The following is a 7,181-nucleotide window of genomic DNA, read 5'->3' on the forward strand; positions in this document are numbered from 1 at the left end:
GGATGTGAGTGGGGTCTCCTCCTCACCTGGTGATGTGAGTGGGGTCTCCTCCTCACCTGGGGATGTGAGTGTGGTCTCCTCCTCACCTGGTGATGTGAGTGGGGTCTCCTCCTCACCTGGTGATGTGTGTGGGGGGTCTCCTCCTCACCTGGTGATGTGAGTGGGGTCTCCTCCTCACCTGTCGATGTGTGTGGGGGGTCTCCTCCTCACCTGGTGATGTGAGTGGGGTCTCCTCCTCACCTGGGGATGTGAGTGGGGTCTCCTCCTCACCTGGTGATGTGAGTGGGGTCTCCTCCTCACCTGGTGATGTGAGTGTGGGGTCTCCTCCTCACCTGGTGATGTGAGTGGGGTCTCCTCCTCACCTGGTGATGTGAGTGGGGTCTCCTCCTCACCTGGTGATGTGAGTGGGGTCTCCTCCTCACCTGGTGATGTGAGTGTGGGGTCTCCTCCTCACCTGGTGATGTGAGTGTGGGGTCTCCTCCTCACCTGGTGATGTGAGTGGGGTCTCCTCCTCACCTGGTGATGTGAGTGGGGTCTCCTCCTCACCTGGTGATGTGAGTGGGGTCTCCTCCTCACCTGTTGATGTGAGTGTGGGGTCTCCTCCTCACCTGGTAATGTGTGTGGGGTCTCCTCCTCACCTGGTGATGTGAGTGGGGTCTCCTTCTCACCTGGTGATGTGAGTGTGGGGTCTCCTCCTCACCTGGTGATGTGAGTGGGGTCTCCTCCTCACCTGGTGATGTGTGTGGGGTCTCCTCCTCACCTGGTGATGTGAGTGGGGTCTCCTCCTCACCTGGTGATGTGAGTGTGGGGTCTCCTCCTCACCTGGTGATGTGAGTTTGGGGTCTCCTCCTCACCTGGGGATGTGAGTGGGGTCTCCTCCTCACCTGGGGATGTGTGGGGGGTCTCCTCCTCACCTGGTGATGTGAGTGGGGTCTCCTCCTCACCTGGTGATGTGAGTGGGGGCTCTCCTCCTCACCTGGTGATGTGTGTGGGGTCTCCTCCTCACCTGGTGATGTGAGTGGGGTCTCCTCCTCACCTGGTGATGTGAGTGTGGGGTCTCCTCCTCACCTGGTGATGTGAGTTTGGGGTCTCCTCCTCACCTGGGGATGTGAGTGGGGTCTCCTCCTCACCTGGGGATGTGAGTGGGGTCTCCTCCTCACCTGGGGATGTGTGGGGGGTCTCCTCCTCACCTGGTGATGTGAGTGGGGGCTCCTCCTCACCTGGTGATGTGAGTGGGGGCTCTCCTCCTCACCTGGTGATGTGAGTGTGGGGTCTCCTCCTCACCTGGTGATGTGAGTGTGGGGTCTCCTCCTCACCTGGTGATGTGAGTGTGGGGTCTCCTCCTCACCTGGTGATGTGAGTGGGGTCTCCTCCTCACCTGGTGATGTGTGTGGGGTCTCCTCCTCACCTGGGGATGTGAGTGGGGTCTCCTCCTCACCGGGTGATGTGTGTGGGGTCTCCTCCTCACCTGGGGATGTGAGTGTGGGGTCTCCTCCTCACCTGGGGATGTGAGTGTGGGGTCTCCTCCTCACCTGGTGATGTGAGTGGGGTCTCCTCCTCACCTGGGGATGTGAGTGTGGGGTCTCCTCCTCACCTGGTGATGTGAGTGGGGTCTCCTCCTCACCTGGTGATGTGAGTGGGGTCTCCTCCTCACCTGGGGATGTGAGTGGGGTCTCCTCCTCACCTGGGGATGTGAGTGGGGTCTCCTCCTCACCTGGTGATGTGAGTGGGGTCTCCTCCTCACCTGGTGATGTGAGTGGGGGGTCTCCTCCTCACCTGGTGATGTGAGTGGGGGGTCTCCTCCTCACCAGGTGATGTGAGAGGGGGGGCTCTCCTCCTCACCTGGGGATGTGAGTGGGGTCTCCTCCTCACCTGGGGATGTGAGTGGGGTCTCCTCCTCACCTGGGGATGTGAGTGGGGTCTCCTCCTCACCTGGTGATGTGAGTGGGGGGTCTCCTCCTCACCTGGTGATGTGTGTGGGGGGTCTCCTCCTCACCTGCTGATGTGAGTGGGGTCTCCTCCTCACCTGGTGATGTGAGTGGGGGGTCTCCTCCTCACCTGGGGATGTGTGGGGGGTCTCCTCCTCACCTGGTGATGTGAGTGGGGTCTCCTCCTCACCTGGTGATGTGTGTGGGGTCTCCTCCTCACCTGGTGATGTGAGTGGGGTCTCCTCCTCACCTGGTGATGTGAGTGGGGGGGTCTCCTCCTCACCTGGGGATGTGAGTGGGGTCTCCTCCTCACCTGGGGATGTGAGTGGGGTCTCCTCCTCACCTGGTGATGTGAGTGGGGTCTCCTCCTCACCTGGTGATGTGAGTGGGGTCTCCTCCTCACCTGGGGATGTGAGTGTGGTCTCCTCCTCACCTGGTGATGTGAGTGGGGTCTCCTCCTCACCTGGTGATGTGTGTGGGGGGTCTCCTCCTCACCTGGTGATGTGAGTGGGGTCTCCTCCTCACCTGTCGATGTGTGTGGGGGGTCTCCTCCTCACCTGGTGATGTGAGTGGGGTCTCCTCCTCACCTGTCGATGTGTGTGGGGGGTCTCCTCCTCACCTGGTGATGTGAGTGGGGTCTCCTCCTCACCTGTCGATGTGTGTGGGGGGTCTCCTCCTCACCTGGGGATGTGAGTGGGGTCTCCTCCTCACCTGGTGATGTGAGTGGGGTCTCCTCCTCACCTGGTGATGTGAGTGTGGGGTCTCCTCCTCACCTGGTGATGTGAGTGGGGTCTCCTCCTCACCTGGTGATGTGAGTGGGGTCTCCTCCTCACCTGGTGATGTGAGTGGGGTCTCCTCCTCACCTGGTGATGTGAGTGTGGGGTCTCCTCCTCACCTGGTGATGTGAGTGTGGGGTCTCCTCCTCACCTGGTGATGTGAGTGGGGTCTCCTCCTCACCTGGTGATGTGAGTGGGGTCTCCTCCTCACCTGGTGATGTGAGTGGGGTCTCCTCCTCACCTGTTGATGTGAGTGTGGGGTCTCCTCCTCACCTGGTGATGTGTGTGGGGTCTCCTCCTCACCTGGTGATGTGAGTGGGGTCTCCTTCTCACCTGGTGATGTGAGTGTGGGGTCTCCTCCTCACCTGGTGATGTGAGTGGGGTCTCCTCCTCACCTGGTGATGTGAGTGGGGTCTCCTCCTCACCTGGTGATGTGAGTGGGGTCTCCTCCTCACCTGGTGATGTGAGTGTGGGGTCTCCTCCTCACCTGGTGATGTGAGTGTGGGGTCTCCTCCTCACCTGGGGATGTGAGTGGGGTCTCCTCCTCACCTGGGGATGTGAGTGGGGTCTCCTCCTCACCTGGGGATGTGTGGGGGGTCTCCTCCTCACCTGGTGATGTGAGTGGGGTCTCCTCCTCACCTGGTGATGTGAGTGGGGGCTCTCCTCCTCACCTGGTGATGTGTGTGGGGTCTCCTCCTCACCTGGTGATGTGAGTGGGGTCTCCTCCTCACCTGGTGATGTGAGTGTGGGGTCTCCTCCTCACCTGGTGATGTGAGTTTGGGGTCTCCTCCTCACCTGGGGATGTGAGTGGGGTCTCCTCCTCACCTGGGGATGTGTGGGGGGTCTCCTCCTCACCTGGGGATGTGTGGGGGGTCTCCTCCTCACCTGGTGATGTGAGTGGGGGCTCCTCCTCACCTGGTGATGTGAGTGGGGGCTCTCCTCCTCACCTGGTGATGTGTGTGGGGTCTCCTCCTCACCTGGTGATGTGAGTGTGGGGTCTCCTCCTCACCTGGTGATGTGAGTGTGGGGTCTCCTCCTCACCTGGTGATGTGAGTGGGGTCTCCTCCTCACCTGGTGATGTGTGTGGGGTCTCCTCCTCACCTGGGGATGTGAGTGGGGTCTCCTCCTCACCGGGTGATGTGTGTGGGGTCTCCTCCTCACCTGGGGATGTGAGTGTGGGGTCTCCTCCTCACCTGGGGATGTGAGTGTGGGGTCTCCTCCTCACCTGGTGATGTGAGTGGGGTCTCCTCCTCACCTGGGGATGTGAGTGTGGGGTCTCCTCCTCACCTGGTGATGTGAGTGGGGTCTCCTCCTCACCTGGTGATGTGAGTGGGGTCTCCTCCTCACCTGGGGATGTGAGTGGGGTCTCCTCCTCACCTGGTGATGTGAGTGGGGTCTCCTCCTCACCTGGTGATGTGAGTGTGGGGTCTCCTCCTCACCTGGGGATGTGAGTGTGGGGTCTCCTCCTCACCTGGGGATGTGAGTGGGGTCTCCTCCTCACCTGGTGATGTGTGTGGGGTCTCCTCCTCACCTGGTGATGTGAGTGGGGGGTCTCCTCCTCACCTGGTGATGTGAGTGTGGGGTCTCCTCCTCACCTGGGGATGTGAGTGGGGTCTCCTCCTCACCTGGTGATGTGAGTGGGGGGTCTCCTCCTCACCTGGTGATGTGAGTGGGGGGTCTCCTCCTCACCTGGTGATGTGAGTGGGGGGTCTCCTCCTCACCTGGTGATGTGTGTGGGGGGGTCTCCTCCTCACCTGGTGATGTGTGTGGGGGGGTCTCCTCCTCACCTGGTGATGTGAGTGGGGTCTCCTCCTCACCTGGTGATGTGAGTGGGGTCTCCTCCTCACCTGGTGATGTGAGTGTGGGGTCTCCTCCTCACCTGGTGATGTGAGTGTGGGGTCTCCTCCTCACCTGGTGATGTGAGTGGGGTCTCCTCCTCACCTGGTGATGTGAGTGGGGTCTCCTCCTCACCTGGTGATGTGAGTGGGGTCTCCTCCTCACCTGTTGATGTGAGTGTGGGGTCTCCTCCTCACCTGGTGATGTGTGTGGGGTCTCCTCCTCACCTGGTGATGTGAGTGGGGTCTCCTTCTCACCTGGTGATGTGAGTGTGGGGTCTCCTCCTCACCTGGTGATGTGAGTGGGGTCTCCTCCTCACCTGGTGATGTGAGTGGGGTCTCCTCCTCACCTGGTGATGTGAGTGGGGTCTCCTCCTCACCTGGTGATGTGAGTGTGGGGTCTCCTCCTCACCTGGTGATGTGAGTGTGGGGTCTCCTCCTCACCTGGGGATGTGAGTGGGGTCTCCTCCTCACCTGGGGATGTGTGGGGGGTCTCCTCCTCACCTGGTGATGTGAGTGGGGTCTCCTCCTCACCTGGTGATGTGAGTGGGGGCTCTCCTCCTCACCTGGTGATGTGTGTGGGGTCTCCTCCTCACCTGGTGATGTGAGTGGGGTCTCCTCCTCACCTGGTGATGTGAGTGGGGTCTCCTCCTCACCTGGGGATGTGAGTGGGGTCTCCTCCTCACCTGGTGATGTGAGTGGGGGGTCTCCTCCTCACCTGGTGATGTGAGTGTGGGGTCTCCTCCTCACCTGGGGATGTGAGTGTGGGGTCTCCTCCTCACCTGGGGATGTGAGTGGGGTCTCCTCCTCACCTGGTGATGTGTGTGGGGTCTCCTCCTCACCTGGTGATGTGAGTGGGGGGTCTCCTCCTCACCTGGTGATGTGAGTGTGGGGTCTCCTCCTCACCTGGGGATGTGAGTGGGGTCTCCTCCTCACCTGGTGATGTGAGTGGGGGGTCTCCTCCTCACCTGGTGATATGAGTGGGGGGTCTCCTCCTCACCTGGTGATGTGAGTGGGGGGTCTCCTCCTCACCTGGTGATGTGTGTGGGGGGGTCTCCTCCTCACCTGGTGATGTGTGTGGGGGGGTCTCCTCCTCACCTGGTGATGTGAGTGGGGTCTCCTCCTCACCTGGGGATGTGAGTGGGGTCTCCTCCTCACCTGGTGATGTGAGTGGGGTCTCCTCCTCACCTGGGGATGTGAGTGGGGGGTCTCCTCCTCACCTGGTGATGTGAGTGTGGGGTCTCCTCCTCACCTGGGGATGTGAGTGTGGGGTCTCCTCCTCACCTGGGGATGTGAGTGGGGTCTCCTCCTCACCTGGTGATGTGTGTGGGGTCTCCTCCTCACCTGGTGATGTGAGTGGGGGGTCTCCTCCTCACCTGGTGATGTGAGTGTGGGGTCTCCTCCTCACCTGGGGATGTGAGTGGGGTCTCCTCCTCACCTGGTGATGTGAGTGGGGGGTCTCCTCCTCACCTGGTGATATGAGTGGGGGGTCTCCTCCTCACCTGGTGATGTGAGTGGGGGGTCTCCTCCTCACCTGGTGATGTGTGTGGGGGGGTCTCCTCCTCACCTGGTGATGTGTGTGGGGGGGTCTCCTCCTCACCTGGTGATGTGAGTGGGGTCTCCTCCTCACCTGGTGATGTGAGTGGGGTCTCCTCCTCACCTGGTGATGTGAGTGTGGGGTCTCCTCCTCACCTGGGGATGTGAGTGGGGGGGTCTCCTCCTCACCTGGTGATGTGAGTGGGGTCTCCTCCTCACCTGGTGATGTGAGTGGGGTCTCCTCCTCACCTGGGGATGTGAGTGTGGGGTCTCCTCCTCACCTGGTGATGTGAGTGTGGGGTCTCCTCCTCACCTGGGGATGTGAGTGTGGGGTCTCCTCCTCACCTGGTGATGTGTGTGGGGGGGTCTCCTCCTCACCTGGGGATGTGAGTGGGGTCTCCTCCTCACCTGGTGATGTGAGTGGGGTCTCCTCCTCACCTGGGGATGTGAGTGGGGTCTCCTCTCTCTCGGATGCTGCACATGAGGCTCAGGCCTGGATGCTGCAGCCTCCTCCTCCTCCTCCTCCTGGACCAGATGCAGTGATGCAGTGACATCACAGCTTGCGGGGGAGGGGCTAAGATTAACCCTTTTCCTGCCTTCCCTCTCCTTATCACATGGAGCTGGATGTACCACTGCTAATCATAGGGGAGTATCGTTCTACCACACATGATGGAGTCACCCACTGACCCCCAGAGCTGACACTCTACACCGCGTCCTATGTGTGACCAGTAGCAGGACAGAGCTGTACCCCCCTCACTGACCCCCAGAGCTGACACTCTACACCACGTCCTATGTGTGACCAGTCACAGAACAGAGCTGTACCCCCCACACTGACCCCCAGAGCTGACACTCTACACCGCGTCCTATGTGTGACCAGTCACAGGACAGAGCTGTACCCCCCCACACTGACCCCCAGAGCTGACACTCTACACCGTGTCCTATGTGTGACCAGTAGCAGGACAGAGCTGTATCCCCCACACTGACCCCCAGAGCTGACACTCTACACCGCTTCCTATGTGTGACCAGTCACAGGACAGAGCTGTACCCCCCCCCACACTGACCCCCAGAGCTGACACTCTACACCGCGTCCTATGCGTGATCAGTCA

The 7,181-nt window shown here is 60.8% G+C and overlaps 1 protein-coding gene across 2 annotated transcripts in view; it reads right to left on the reverse strand.

Annotated features, from left to right (window-relative positions):
- Positions 1–6,625, reverse strand: part of FNDC4 (fibronectin type III domain containing 4) — a 37,888-nt gene extending 31,263 nt beyond the window's left edge. Inside the window, exon 1 of one of the 2 annotated variants that reach the window (XM_072144060.1) lies at positions 6,514–6,625. The gene's annotated coding sequence lies outside the window, so the exon portion shown is untranslated. Of the gene's footprint in view, positions 1–6,483 lie in introns of both variants that reach the window. The other variant, XM_072144062.1, reaches the window with a different exon arrangement.
- Positions 6,626–7,181: the final 556 nt, after the last annotated feature.

This window comes from Engystomops pustulosus, chromosome 3 (assembly GCF_040894005.1).
Source record: "Engystomops pustulosus chromosome 3, aEngPut4.maternal, whole genome shotgun sequence".
Taxonomy (NCBI): domain Eukaryota; kingdom Metazoa; phylum Chordata; class Amphibia; order Anura; family Leptodactylidae; genus Engystomops; species Engystomops pustulosus.